A 14555-nucleotide genomic window follows, 5' to 3' on the forward strand; every position below is an offset into this window, starting at 1 on the left:
GGCTGGGGGACAAGGTGGGGATCGGGCACAGGGTGGACTTGATGACCTGGGAGGTCTTTTCCAACCTAAAGGAATCTGTGAGCACGTCCTCCCACTTTTGTCCCAGAGCTGGATATTTTGTTGTCTAGTGGAGTTATTTGCAAGCAGGAGAAAATGCAATTGTAATTTTCCAAGTGTGAAAAGCCTCCTAAGTTACAGACCATGGGGCAAATGAGAATGTGTTGGGCCAGGGGCACTTCTTAGGCAACCTCAGGCCACCACCTACATGAAAGTGTGGGTTGCCCCAGAGTCAGTGTGATCCTATAAGGCCTAGAAATGCACAGAAGTCAATTCCTAGCTCCTCGGGGGCACAGCATAAATGACCTGGGAGACACTATGCATGAAGCCTGTCAGTCACCCAAGGCTGGCTGTCCTGCCTGACGTAGGAGACGCCGCTTCTGGGGAAATGTTTACGTATGTGCTAGTGGTTTCCTAACTGCTGCTTGGCTTTGGGGCTTCAGAAGTGGCTCCAGCAAGCCTGGGCTAATGTGCTGAGAGCAGGAGAGGTGCAGGATCAGTAAGGCAGGAGGGTTTCCACAGCTCACCAGCTGATATCCCCCCAGGCTGAGGGACACCAGTGTCTGTGCTGAGCACAGCACTCTCCTGTGCTGGGTTCCAGCCTAGCTTGGCTCAGCAGGAGGCTGCCTGGCGTTTTGTGGCCTAATTTCATCCAAATGCTTGAGTCGGGGAGTATCCCACTGGCTCTGCTTTGAACTCAGTGGGAGCATACTCATGTTTAAAACCTTCCACACACACTTTTGAGCATGTCCAAAGCCTGTGTGCTCCATGGGGTGAGTACTGAAGGGCTGAGTGCCACCAGCAGCCACTGGTGACGTGTGTGCTTTGGTCACAGCCTGCTCCCCTGGGTGGGCAGTTGCTTCACCAGACTGTTTTCAGTTACATTTTTTTCCTGCCCAGGGATGTTTAGTTTGTCCCTTTGCTCTGAGACCTTTGCTTGGAGAGTTTGTGTTGCTTTTTCAGAGCTGCCTTTAACGCAGAAGCTCAGACCTCTCTGGGGAATCTGCCTGACACCATCAAAGCTGAGAGAGGCAAAACAGGGACCATGTGAATGTGTAGCGTCACGTAATGTCCAAAGGAGGTATGAATGAGCTCTTTAGGAAGTCAGACTGTTCTGTGCTGGACATTTTCTTTGGAAAATCTGGGTGCTGGATGGATTTCATTATCTGCCTCTGATGCCATCCCTAGCACTGACAAAATGTTACTGAAGGTAAGAGCATTCCTTTGCTCTTGTGTGTGCTTTTGTCTGTACATCCAGCCAAAGATACACACATTTCCTGGCTATGCATACAGCCTGGCTCCCTTCCTCGTGCCTCTTCTCACAGAGGTGCCCCCCAGCCACCCTGTACACAGAGGTGTGGTGTGACCCAGTACTCTTGGTCTCCTCCAGCTCGGCTCCAGGGATGGCCACTCCAACCCCAGCATTGTCCTGTCCCATTCACTGCCATTCTAACATCTGCTATGTATTTATTTTAAGCTGGGCTCTGCAGCTGCCCACACAAACTATCTTCTAACAGTGTCAGTCACTAGCACCTCTGGGGCTCATCAACCACTGGCCATGCCCTGGTCCAGCAGGGAAGGAAAGGAGAAAAGCTGTGCACAGGACAGGAACATTAGGACAACAGTCATGAGTGCAGGTACCAACCCTGGTTTCCTGTTATACTTATTGCCAGTGAGAACAGTAATATCTTTGGAATCCCCAGAGACTTGCAGACTTAAATGGACTTTGGTTCAGGTCATCTTTGTTTGATACAATCATTTGCTTTAATGGTGTGAGTCAAATTACTCCAGTTCCCTCCCACTTTGAGACACAGCTGATGGAAGGGGAGTGTGTAGAGGTTGCAGTGGGAGGGAGGAGGAGGGAACAGTCTCCCTTGAATGCAAATAAATGCTACCACTTCTGCTAATTGCATAAAAATGAAAAGCTTAGCCATAAATGGGAGTTCAAGTCTGAGATGACTTGACAGCCCTATTATTCAAATGCAGAATGCTGCATGGAGCAGATAGAGAGGAGCTTAGGGTTGGAAAAGGCTCTTATCTTCACTTGTGAAACACCATGTATGACAAGTCATCCTCAGCCTAGGAAAGGAAGATTAGTGCACCCCACTAGCATTGAAAGGCATGGACACCAGAGACTGTGGAGCCACAGGGACCCTGATCTGTGGAGAACTGGCACCTCAGTCTGGTCATAGCTCAGACCCCTTTTCCATGGAACATCCAAACCCCACCTGTCTGTCATGTCCTCAGGAACATGTAAAGTACTCTTTTTGCTGTGAGTACTGGCTCCCAGTGCAATTAATCTAGTGGAAAGGCTCCTGCTGCTTGCTCTCAGCTTTGGATCCAGCCCAGGAGGGGCTGATAAGGCACGGGGAGCGTTCCCGCGTGGCCCTGGAGCACAGCAGATATTGCTGCTCGTGTTTGGCAGCTCCTGCTAAAGCCAGGGCATACCAGAGTGGCTCCTCAGAGATGACTCGCTGTGCAGTGGCAGAAAATTGGCCTCAGTGTTAAAAATCCAGAGTTGTTTTCCAAGTCAACTGGAATACATATTTGTGTGTCGGAGTTTTCCTTTGAAAAGTTCGCTCTGCGGAAACCACAATTGCCCCACGATTAGAGCTGAACAAAGAGAGGCTCAAAGAGCCCTGAAAGGCAGTGTTGCAATCCATCTGAATGTTTATCTGCAGCAACACGCAGAGGTGGATTAATGCAACCAAAGGCAGGCAATGAGGAGAGGTTCCCAAGTTAGGAGTCTGGTCTCCCTGGGTGCCTCCTGTAGTTAATGGAGACACGGGCAGGTCCATGGGTAATTCAATCCACCTCTGTCCTGAATCATCCTGGGAGGTGGCTGGCTCTTTCCTTGATGGTAGAGGGAACCTGGGGCACATGGTTGCCTCCCTCAGGCACATCTGGCAGCACTGAACAGCACAGGAAACGGGCCAGGGAAGAAGTCTATCAGGGTATTCTATGATTCTGTGAAAAATCTTTGTTTAATTCCCATCAAAATCGTTTAGGCCTAGCCTGGCTGCCTGAGTGCTGAGATGCAAGAGTTAGAAGAGAGCAATTGGGATACCAAAGAGGCAGAGGACCAAACTCTGCTCTGTGCCTGTGATCCCATCACACACAAGGAACCCAAGCAGTATCAGGGAAAATGCAGGAATGTCAGTCTCTGTGCTGCATGGATTTTTGGGTGGCTGACCTGGAGCTATAAAAGCCCCTCATAAATTGAAATAGTGTGGAGGTGCTGCAGCAGTGACATCCTTCTTCAGGCTGCTGGACTAAGAAGGGTAACAACATTGGCAGATAGCAACAGTTCCTTGAAAGTGGGATAGGGAATCAAACCCTCAGCTGGAAGGGACCACAAGGATCATCCAGTCCAACCCCTGGCCCTGCACAGACACCCCAACAATCCCACCCTGTCCCTGGGAATGTTGTCCAAACCCTCCTGGAGCTCTGGCAGCCTTGGGGCCGTGCCCACTGCCCTGGGGAGCCTGGGCAGTGCCAACCACCCTCTGGGGGAAGAACCTTTCCCTGAGATCCAACCTGAGCCTCCCTGGCACAGGGGAGACTTACACCAACCCACTGCTGTTCCTGAGGCAAAACAGCTTCTCAGTCTTTGTTTTGGGCTATGAAGGTACAGGTGAGAGGGGAGCAGAGCAAAGATGTTTTCTGAAACAGGGAAGGGGTTCGGCAGCAGTTTGGGGAGAGGTAACACAATCTCTGGAGCTGCCAGTGTGTGCTCGGGACTTCCAGGCAGTGAGGGTGAGTCACAGGGAGGGACAGAGAGAGAGAAAGAGAAACGAGCTCAAATCTGGGAAGGTAGAGAGTGTGGGCGGAAGGCAATTACCACCAGAGAGCAAAGGGCTGCTGAGTGAGTCAATCGAACCCTATAGATACCAACACTTATCATAAATACCGAAGAGGTTTTAGGAACTGCTAATTCTCAGAAAGTCATAAATGAGAACTGTTTCCTGTGGTCAGAAGGAGCAGAGAAGGCAATGTGAGTGGAGGAGCAGGAGATATGAGGCCTGTGAGTGCAGGGGCAGGGGTATTGCGGGGATGACATAATGGAACCCGGATCAGCAGCAATTCTGTGGCATGGGCAGCAGGAGCAGATGATTAGCCTTTCCAGAAAGATGCTGTGTTGTTTTTCCCGGTAATATCTTATTAAATGGGTGCTAGAATGCATGAACAATACAAGAAAAACCCTTCTTATTCTAGTGGCTTTTCTTTCCATAACTCAGTAACTACTGCCCATAAAGCATTGCAAGATACTTTTTTTTTAAAGAGCTACTTCATCTCGGTGTTACGTGTCTTGCTTGCTTTGGTTTTCAGGTGGCACTGAACGTGAGGCTTGCAATCTGTGCAGAAATATTTTTCCATCTGAAAGTTTCTTTTTTGGGAGCTCAGTCAAAGCAGAGAGATCACTGTTGACTGCTTTTAATTCCCAACATTATCTCTTACAAGGGTTGGCCCTGTGGGGGTGCAATACCCTGTCAATGCTTCATTTATCTTCTTTCTTCAGTAAATGCACTGAAGGGTGAAGGAAATGATAAGCGTTATAACTATCTTCTTACTCAGCTCTTGGATTTTAGTAACAAAAGAAACCTTGTGAAATAAAAAAGGTAGAAGTGCATCTTTGAAGGTAAGGCAGCAAAATAATGTCTAGGATAATGCAGTTTTCTCTGACCCTTTTAAAATGTTATAAAGCCCAAACTTTGGGCATTCCCAACATTCAGAAGTGATTTTTTCCCCTTATTTGAATGCAGTGAATTTCAAATGTAGTTGTCAATAATGGACCTGCACTGTTTCAAGCAATTCCATTTACACGTGAACTGTAGCACTGTTCAGAGTGGATATAAGGGTGAGAAACGGGGCCACAGGTGTGAGGACTATACATACAACCCAGAGCAGGGAGAGAGAATTTTTATCTGCAATTATAGGAGGGATCGTTATGCATTTGATTTGGTGTCAAGACTTTTCCTGTTCTGTGACACAAAATTTCTGCCTCAGTAATTTCAGACAAGATAGTTCAGAAGAGGCTTAGAAAGAGGCTACGGAAAGAGATGCTGCCCTGACCTTCGTGACTGTTTGTCTCCTAATCTCCAGAGTGCTCTTGAACAGGAATTTGCAATTGGTATCAGAGTTGTGTCCAAATATGGCATTTGAAAGCTCCCAGTTTGGGTTTGTAGTTATTTTTTTCCTGACAACTGCCAATGGATCCTGAGTGTGGCTCCCACCTGAGTGAGTGTGTGATCTTTAATTCACAGTCATGTTCCTACAGGATCCCTGCCTCAGGAGGGCACACCCTGGGGCATTCCCTTCCAGTGACTTTGGGTTGGTAGGCTTTCCTCCAGGGGCTGTGTCTGAGCATGGGCTGCCTGGGGGGAGCAGAAGGGTCCTCTGGGACCCTTTTTTGCGTGTTGTATTTGAGTGTTGCTATGGAGAACTAATTTTTTTAAGTTAGTAGTAGCTACTCCCTGTACTTGGTTGCTTGATTCAGGTTCCCAGGATATGACTTGCTGAAATGGGGAACAATCCCAGCTGCAGAAGTGAGAAAGATCAGTGCTTCAGACAACAAACCAAAATTGTTTTGAGGGCTTGTGTCCTAAGTGCTGTCAAACTGAACCCCTTGGATCAGTGAATACTTCATAGATCTTGCTGAATTTCTAAGGTGGGAGGACTCATGTCTCCTCTCCTCAAAGGGGCATTATGGAATGATTTTTCTGTGATTTTCTCATACATTGCATAGATCATCACTATAAAAAAGCCAAGGTCAAGCTCAGAATTCATCAATAAAGCAGAGTTTGAAATGCTTATAAAGCCTGGGGCGTGCACAGTGAGCAAGGAGAAAGCAGGACGAAGCAGTTCCTCGTGAAGGGAGTGCATGCACCCTGTGCACTAAGTGGAGGAGAGAGTCCTGTGGAAAACCAGCTGTCTTGCTGTGGCACTGCAGGCTGCACCACTGCCCACACAGGAGACAGGTGAATTCCAGTTCCATGGTCAGCCCTTGTTCTGGCATCTTCTGACTTGCAAGTGCTTGACCTCATGACCTGCAAATGTTAGTGTGGAGTTGCTTTCTATCAGTCAGTATTATGTGTCCTTACAGAGGTTTGAAGGGAAAGACTGGCAGAATGAACTAGGACGGGAAACCCTGATGTAAATTGTTTGGGTTCTTTTTCATTTTAAGGAACAGTTTTTCTGAGGCTTCATCTATGCTATATCATAATATATTGGCTCACTCCCTTTTAAATCGCCAAGTTAATTGAAGCCTGTTAAATCCTGGAGTTTAACAGTTTGGCATTTTAAAGGCACTGCTCAAATCCATCCATCGCATTGCTCTAATGACTCTGGTATTTGGCTTATTGCACCCCTTTCATTTTGGAAGGCTAATCCTGCGAGTCTTACTCAAAATGAAGAGATACATCCACTTGGCCTGTTACACTGGAGTCCTTTGTGTCAACGGCACAGTAAACAAAGAGACATATCTGGATGCCTTGCAGGCAACGAAAAAAAGAACTACTTTGTGACTTGCCAGAGAAACAGAAGCAGTCACGGGGCAAATGAGAACTTTGCCACATAGCTGATGGAAATGTGCTACGTGATAATTTCACATGAAGTTTGCCGAAGGTTGCACCCTGCTTATAGGCTCTTGATTAAATCCATCCTGGCTCCTAAACCCTGGGTCTTATTAAAACAAGGTGTATTTTTAGATAAAGATGTTAGAACACCCTGTAATTTCTGTGGCTGGTTGCACCTTGCAAGAGCAGGGGAGCAAGTGAGTGGCTGGGTGTGTGTGAACACAGGTACGTGTGTACGTGTGTGTGCTGGTATCTGAAACAAAGGTGGAGTTGACTGTGATTTGAAAGAAGAAAATCAGCCTCAGCTATTTCTGATTTTGCTTTGTTATTTTTGTTTGGTTGGTTTCAGTTCCTTGTTGTTTTGTTTTGTTTGTTTTGTTTTTTTGTTTTTTTTTTTTTGTATTTTTTGTTTTGTTTTGTTTGGTTGTTTGTGTTTTTTTTAAGAGAGAAAACCCTTGTAAAAGGTGCCTGGAAAGCAGCTTGGCTGTGTTAGGCCAGGGTAAGTGTGGCTTACCCTGAAGAAGCAGGATCTTGTGGAATGTATCTGGACAGAAGAGTGGTTGACCTCCCAGCTCCAGCTCCACAGTGAGAGGCCCAAACTCTGCCTAGAGCAGTATTAGCTGGGAGACCTCGTCACACCACAGCTGCTGAGGAGCTGAGGGGAAAATAGATGTTGTGGCTTGACAGCAGCTCCCCTACAGATCCCATGAGGCCACTTCTGCAACCAGCAGGAATTAACAGCCCTATTTCCTGCATTAGCTCCAAGGCAAGCTTGGAAAGGTGAGAGCTGTCCCTCTGAGACACCTCTAGGGTGTCTGTGGAGTGAGCACTGCAGTACCCTCTGGCCTCTGAACACCCCAGGAGACTGGAAGCTGGGAGGAACCTGAGGTAGGGGAAGCAATGGGTTAAATTGCTCTCTCACCAGTTTAAGTAACCTCGGGAAAAGCAGTGAGGTTGAAGAAGAAGTGACTGAAGAAAGAGAAGGCAACTGTATTTTAGGATGCTGCTGTCAGCGTGATAGGGCAGAACTGGATTTCATACTGCAGATGTTTTGGTTTTCTTTTTGGCTGTCATTTGCTCTTCTGTGACAAATGTGAGTGTCTGAATCAATGACTGGAGGCAGAAAACAGAATCATTCATATTTTTGTTCCATCACTAGAGCAAAGTGCTAAGGGGAGCGATGGGTCGTTCATGCTGGGAAATGCTCATGTAAAATCCAGATCCATTCCAGCACGTCCTTTAATGCTGGGTTCCTCAGATGAGTAATTGGTGACCTCTTTAGGGGTGAGAAGAGGATTTGGGTGTGTCACAAAGTGTCAGAGGGCAGCATGCAGCCCCCTGGCTCCCGGGAGACAGGCAGTGAGGTGTGGGTGTCCCGTGGGGGCACAGCCAGGGTGCAGCACCATGGCTCCAGGGTGCTCTGGGAGCTCACCCCTCCAGAGCCAGGGCAATGTGCAGAAGGCAAGGAAGGGGAGCAGAGAGGAGCTGTGGCATTGCCAAGTGGGGAGCCAGCAATTTTATAAATTTTACAAATTCACAACACTTGTGCTGGACTTACACTGCTGCATCTACGTTAAGAATGTGAGGTTTAGTACATTCAGTTCATCCTCCTTGTCTTTAGTGGGAGATGGTACACAAACTAACACTAACACCCCAGGCACGTAACCAACACCTCTGTTTAACACAGCTACATTTGACATTGTCCTTAAGATGGTACTGCTGAGCAGCTTGAAGGAGATATTTAAGATTTGCTGTGCCTACACTCATGTACTTTCTCTGGAGCTGGAAAACACTGACACATGTTGGGCAGGAGCGAAGAGGATGGTTTGTTTTAGAATTACTACTTTGGCAACAACATCAGCCCAGCTAGGAAAAACCTGTGGGCAGCTGGAGAGACAAAACCAAATCCCAACCCCACATCTCTCTTCTGTGCAAATGAATAACAGCAACTACAGCAAAAATGAAAAAAGAGTTTTCAAAAGGGTAATCTGGATGGCAAAGGGAAGCACTAAAACTGAGGGCACTCTAATTTTTTAGTGCCTCTCTTTTCTGCTGTCAGCCTGTTTGTTACTGGTATTACCTATGTGAGAGTCAGTTGGTATGCACCTTCTAATTAATTTTTCAGATAAATTAATGCCTGGCACTCAGTCTGTAGCGTGGAAGAGATTGCAAGAATGGGCAAGTCACCATCCTGGCCCACACTCTGCCTAGGAAGGCAAACCAGATACATGCAAAGAAGCAGGAAAGAGGCAGAAGGCAAGGAAGTGGCTCACTCAAACATACCCAGCAAGTCAGAGCCAAGACTGGGACCAGATTGTGTGATTTTGATCCAGTATTGGAGCCACTGGAGAAAAATTTTATTAAGTTAAGATTGTAGGGAAGCAGTTAAGATACTTTTCTCCTAAAGTTCATTGAAATCTTAGTGAACCAGAAGATGTTATGGATTAATTGCCACATTCAAATTCAAACCAAACATTTTTGCACAGTTCTGTGCTTCAGTATTCACACTTCTAGCAGTGCCACTTCTCACCTGTTGCTATTGCTAGGAATTTTCAATCCCTGATTTTTTAAGACCCTCTTTAGGCTTCTCTTTAGTTTACACAGGACAGGTTTGAAGGTTATTTGGTTTGCTGCTCAGAGGAAGGTTCAGAATGTGTTTGCTCCCACTGTCAGCTGATGCCAATTAAGAAGAAATGATGGAAACCAACCCATGATAGCAAGGATAAGTGTAGAGTTCGTGCAGTGACACTTAATTCCTTGATAAAGTTACTGTGCAGAAATCACAGGAATTTGGCTTTGATTCCTGGCTGCAGTAACTCACAAGATCTTCTGAGGGACCTATTTCTTCATGTTTTCTTGTTAGTCACCCACATCAGCATCAGGTTATGATCTGGCAGCTTTCTACACAACTTTCCTTATGATTTTACCCAGGCTGGGCCAGCTGTAAGCTTGCAAGTCAACAGCTTGCAATCAAACCCAAGGATCTCAGCCACAAGGAAGACGGTCTGTCAATAAGGCAAAAATAAAAGCTACCCAACAGTTTACTGTGCCTTGTTGTCAGGGGTGTGTAATTCTACCTCCTCTAGCTTGGAGTAACAGCAGTTTGAAAATATTAGCTTAATTCTGTGGGAGCTCAGAGAGTTTAGTGAAGCAGGGGGGATATAGGTGGAATCTTGGTATTTTGTGCAGAATTGTGAACCCATGAGGATGTGAGGCATTGCAAAGCATCAGGGACCACTGAGACAAGTTATTGTAAGCAAAAATAATACAGCTCTTTACTTTCCTGTTGTTGATTCCAATCATGATGAAACCAGCAGCTCTGAATGATGTGAGTGTGGCCAGCCTTGGGATTATTTCCAGCAGCCCAGAACAGCACAGCTGCCATTATGTGCCACTGCCTCATAGATGGTCTCTACACACAATCCAAGGACTTAACGGCCCCCTCACCTTCGGAGAAGGCTTTTCCAGTTCAGCACTGAACACTGCAGTCATTGCATGTGGATAGGGAAATAAGGGAGGGAGAACACCAGTTTCTAGAAACTGAACAAAAAAAAGTGCCAGATTTTTTCTTCTCCTTTTCTGACACAAAAAATACACAAACTATGTCTTGGAAGGGTTGGAAAAGAATCTTTTTATAGCTAGAAAAAAAGCCATCAGGCAAACACTGAATTATCACTTTTTTTGTTTGTTTGTTTCTATCTTGGCTATGCAGAGTTTTATTTTTCTCTGAAAGCCCTGTATTTGTCACACTGAGTCATCTGAGGTCAAGCATCTCAGACCTCTGCCATAATGCCCATCCTTTCTGGGATGGTCTGGGCACACTGCAGCTGTTGGCACCCCCGGGCAGTGCCCTGGTGTTTGGTGAGGACCAGCAGTGCCACCATGTGCAGCTCCCTCATTGCCTTCCTCCCTCCTGTGCACACCTTCCCACGCTGTGCCACAGCTGGCACCTCACTGTGGGCATGGGGACACTCACAATGGAGGGCAGCACTTTGCTCTCTGAGGTCTCTTTCTCCCAAGATTCCCAGTTTTCCCTGGTCTGCCCTATTTTACTGCTGGAAGTTTTCAGCATTTCAGCCAGGTCTCGCTGCAGACTTCACTCAGTAGAAGTGCCTTTATTTGGCTGCAGTGTCTTAGGACCTTATGCCACAAGCTATCTGATCTCTCTTTTGGGTTTACATTTTCCTTCTGAGTGACGGATTTTTTGGCACAGGAAACATTTTTATTCCTGATGAACTTCTCTCTGAGTTGGAGTTTTGTGCAGTGATATTGTCTGGACGTGGGGGATACACTGTGCTGAACATTTGGCAGAACTGAGAACAATCCCTTCACCAAGAAACTGGCTGTCAATGTTTGTCTTTCACTGAAATAGCACAATGGTGGTTTTGAGCTAAATAACCAAACTGACTTGGGAACTTATCATGACACTTGTCATTCAAAAATGGTCTATGGTATAAAAACCATTATAATGTCAAGTTTCTCGTTTCAAGTCTCCAGTTCTGCGAATCACATTTTCCTTTATTAGTAAAACATCTTTTCTATGCAGTGTGGATTCATTCATTACCATTTCTAGAAAGTTCTGAGATCCTCAAAGTACACAACTGAAGTTCAACAGAAGTAACCCTATTTCATAAGTCTGGCTCTTTTGCCACCCAAAGTTCCTCTGTGGTAGGTTATGGCCAAAATCCATCCTGGCATCCCTTCACTTCTCCCATCAGAGAGCATCCTAAGAAACACACAAAATCATACACTTTTCCTTTTTGAGTTAAAAACACATCTACCTACACTTTGTATGCATTGTATGTAACTAAGTCACGAATATACCCTGAAGGAGTCCCAAAACAGTCTCAGGCCTCTGACAGTGGGATTGTCCCACTGGGCCATATCTAAACTGCTAGGTAGAACCATTTAAATCTGAACTGGAAAATGTCAGCCATCTAGCATGAAATCATCAAATTTACTTAAGTAATCAGCAGGTTTCTTGCCCCCAGAGCAAAAAGCTGGGATGGTCGTTATACAGACCAAATGCAGAAAAACTGTTTAAACAGAGAGAGTAGAATACAATATATAGTTAATAGTTACAGGAATTCTACACAGGCAAGTTTAATTATCTGATTTTCCATCAGTTCTCTGATTCTAAAAAATGCCAGAGGATTTTTAACACCACAAGAGATCGAGCCCTCTGTTTCATCTCTGGGAGGCAACATCAAACTGTCGGACGTGCGTCACCATCTCTCAGCATCTATTTTCATTGGGAATGAGGCATTTGGTATCTCCAGAGGAGCTGGATTTTGGGTTAGCATGAGATCCCATTGTTTTCTTCTACAACAAAGATGCTGATTCTTGTTGGCTTTTGGGAGTTGGTTTGTGATGTTTGGATTGTATTATCAGGATCAAGCACCATATGGGTTAGTTATCAGATCCCTCATGAAGCTATAGTTTTCCCAACACCAAACAAAAAACCCCAAAGGGGCGATTTTCTTACTCTCGTGTTTCTGTAAGACAGAAGGAATGCTGTGGATTTTTTTTTTCCTTTCTGGTGACAGGGAGTTTTGAAGCATAACAAACAAGATGCTTAGGAGAGGTCTAAAGCATACTTTAAGACATGGCATTAAGGTATTATTTTAAAATTATTTTTTTCCTGAAAGCATTCAAAGCATTCTTTTTACTAAATTTACTTAGCAAATACATATGTTGTTCACTCACTGCAACTAGTTTTCCCTTTAAACTAAAGATTTCTAGCATTCTGTAAGCTTTTTTCAGAACACACCAGGAGACAGAATAAAGGCACTGAGCTTGGACAACACTAGGCACCGCAGGAAGAGCCCTGGGAGGACGGATTCTGACCAGCATGAGCTGTGATTTTTTTCCCTGGGTGTCTGTGGGGTGGGCTTCCCCACACAGAAAGGCGGTTTGTGTCTCATGGTCAAATTTTCAAAATAAGTGAGAATTCTGTTGACCCTCCAAATGGGTGGCCAGCTCATCACAAAGAATTGTCTGTCAACTGAGTAGATTTGTGACAGGGGTGAGTGGTCCTGCTTACGGACTGAACCCATGACCCCCTAATCCCATCCCATGGGTAGTGCCTGCCAGACTGTTCAATGGTCATTAGACCTGGGTGAACAATTTGGACAAAAAAATGGAGCCATTCTGGGGATTAAAGATCCAAAGAAACCAAAACCCAGCCCTCAAAGTTGCTTTGGGCTTTCAGCTTCCACTCAGTTTTATTTTACAGTGGTGTTTTTCCCATGCTACATGTTTGTTTTGCCGTGGCAGTAAACTTTCATCCTGGATCCTACAGCCTATGCTAGCAAAACTGGAGGATATGGCACAAATCCTTTGTGTGTGAGCTAGAGAAACTGGAGTTTAGGGATTCACTTTGATGGAATAACGCACTGGTAATCCAATAAAATCAGGCACTTTGATTTTTACTGGGGTGAAATGCTCAGAAGTTGGATAAAAAAATGTAAACACTGGCTTAACTCTAGAGTTGTTTATCAGATAGAAATTTTCCTATAGAAAACCTATGAACTACAGAAAATTCAGAAGGATCTAATGATTTGAACTGTTAATATTAACCCCTGGGGCCCCCTGAGTGCACAGAGTGGCCTGGAAATGAAAGAGGGTGACGGCACTTCAGCCTGCAACCGAAAGACACATTGGCACCAGCACGTCCTGCCTGACAGCAACACTTCTCTGGCTTTGTCTGGAGACATGAATGACCCAGTGAGGCTGGAAGTGATGCTGGAAGTCTCTTAGTTCATGGATCTCCACTTACAGCAATTCTCCTGTGCAGCTGCTCTGATTGTCTGCAGCACAATGAAACCAAAACATAACAGTCTAGGATGCTGGTGGTAGCTTAAGTTTTTCTTTTATAGAACAGCTAAATGTAGTTCAGATACAAAGGTTGCACTTTTCTATTAATTTGTGTGGCACTCACGGGGAAAAAGTTAAAAAAATTGGTGGCCCAAGAATGATAGCACTGGGGGGAGAAATTAGAATAAGTATTTGTTAGCAGTGAGGAAGATTTATGTGGGTGTGGGGCTGGCAGAAGATGAAGACTTGACTGTGGCTTAGATATAGCTGTTAAGCCAGGCTTAACCTGCCCTGGGTGCTCACTGGCTCACACTGTGTGTGCCACAGCACCTGCCTATGGACCCTACAGATGCATGACTGGAGCTGTTTTGGTACCACCTCCGTGGGCTCAGCTGTGCATCCCAAACAGTCCTTCTCTCTTACCTCTTTAGATCTCTCCACTCTCTGTACTGCGTGGCCATAAAGGGATTTTTTCAAATTATTAGATTTAGAAAGGGAACTGGAGGAAAAAGACATTTCAGATGCCTGTAGGCAGCATCATCTTCAGTTTGAAGGCAAGAAGCAGCTAAATCGGGGTCAATGTGCCACATAACGAAAAGGCAGGTAAATGCCTGCATGTGTGTGATTGACAGTGTGTGTGGGATCCTTTGAGAGAAGATTTTAGAGGGAGAAGAATTTCATCCAGCTGCTTTCACAAGCTCATAGCGATTTGCAAAATACCAGGGACACACCCAGCACGGGCCACTGGGATAATAACACAGATGCACAATTTTTATGGCTGCCTACCAAACTTAGAAACTCCCTCTGGAAAAACAACTCAAAATGGCTTTTGCTAATCCTTCTGAACACCTGGAATAAGCTCAATGAGCCAGGGAACTAGAAGAGTTACTGTGTGGTTTCCCAGGGCTCTTACGTCACTCAAAATTAAAATTTTGAAATAAGCAGCTGAAAGAAACCTTAGAAATTCATGGATAGCCCTGTTGGGTGTCACATTGTTTTGTGCCAGCGTTGACAGTTCCGATTATAAAACAGAGACTTTCTGTTTGCAGAAAGCCCACGTGCTGCATACAATAATGTTTTGAATGCTTGGAAATCTGCAGATGAAGT

At 45.5% G+C, this 14555-nt stretch overlaps 1 protein-coding gene and 1 long non-coding RNA gene across 4 annotated transcripts in view; one reads left to right on the forward strand and one right to left on the reverse strand.

Annotated features, from left to right (window-relative positions):
• The window catches only part of WNT7B (Wnt family member 7B), an 85139-nt gene that overhangs the window by 24633 nt on the left and 45951 nt on the right, over window positions 1-14555 (forward strand). The window lies entirely within an intron of this gene.
• The window catches only part of LOC127463299 (uncharacterized), a 136251-nt gene that overhangs the window by 16547 nt on the left and 105149 nt on the right, over window positions 1-14555 (reverse strand). The window lies entirely within an intron of this gene.

This window comes from Manacus candei, unplaced genomic scaffold (assembly GCF_025592945.1).
Source record: "Manacus candei isolate 608988 ecotype Guabito, Panama unplaced genomic scaffold, ASM2559294v1 h1tg000153l, whole genome shotgun sequence".
NCBI classification, from domain to species: domain Eukaryota; kingdom Metazoa; phylum Chordata; class Aves; order Passeriformes; family Pipridae; genus Manacus; species Manacus candei.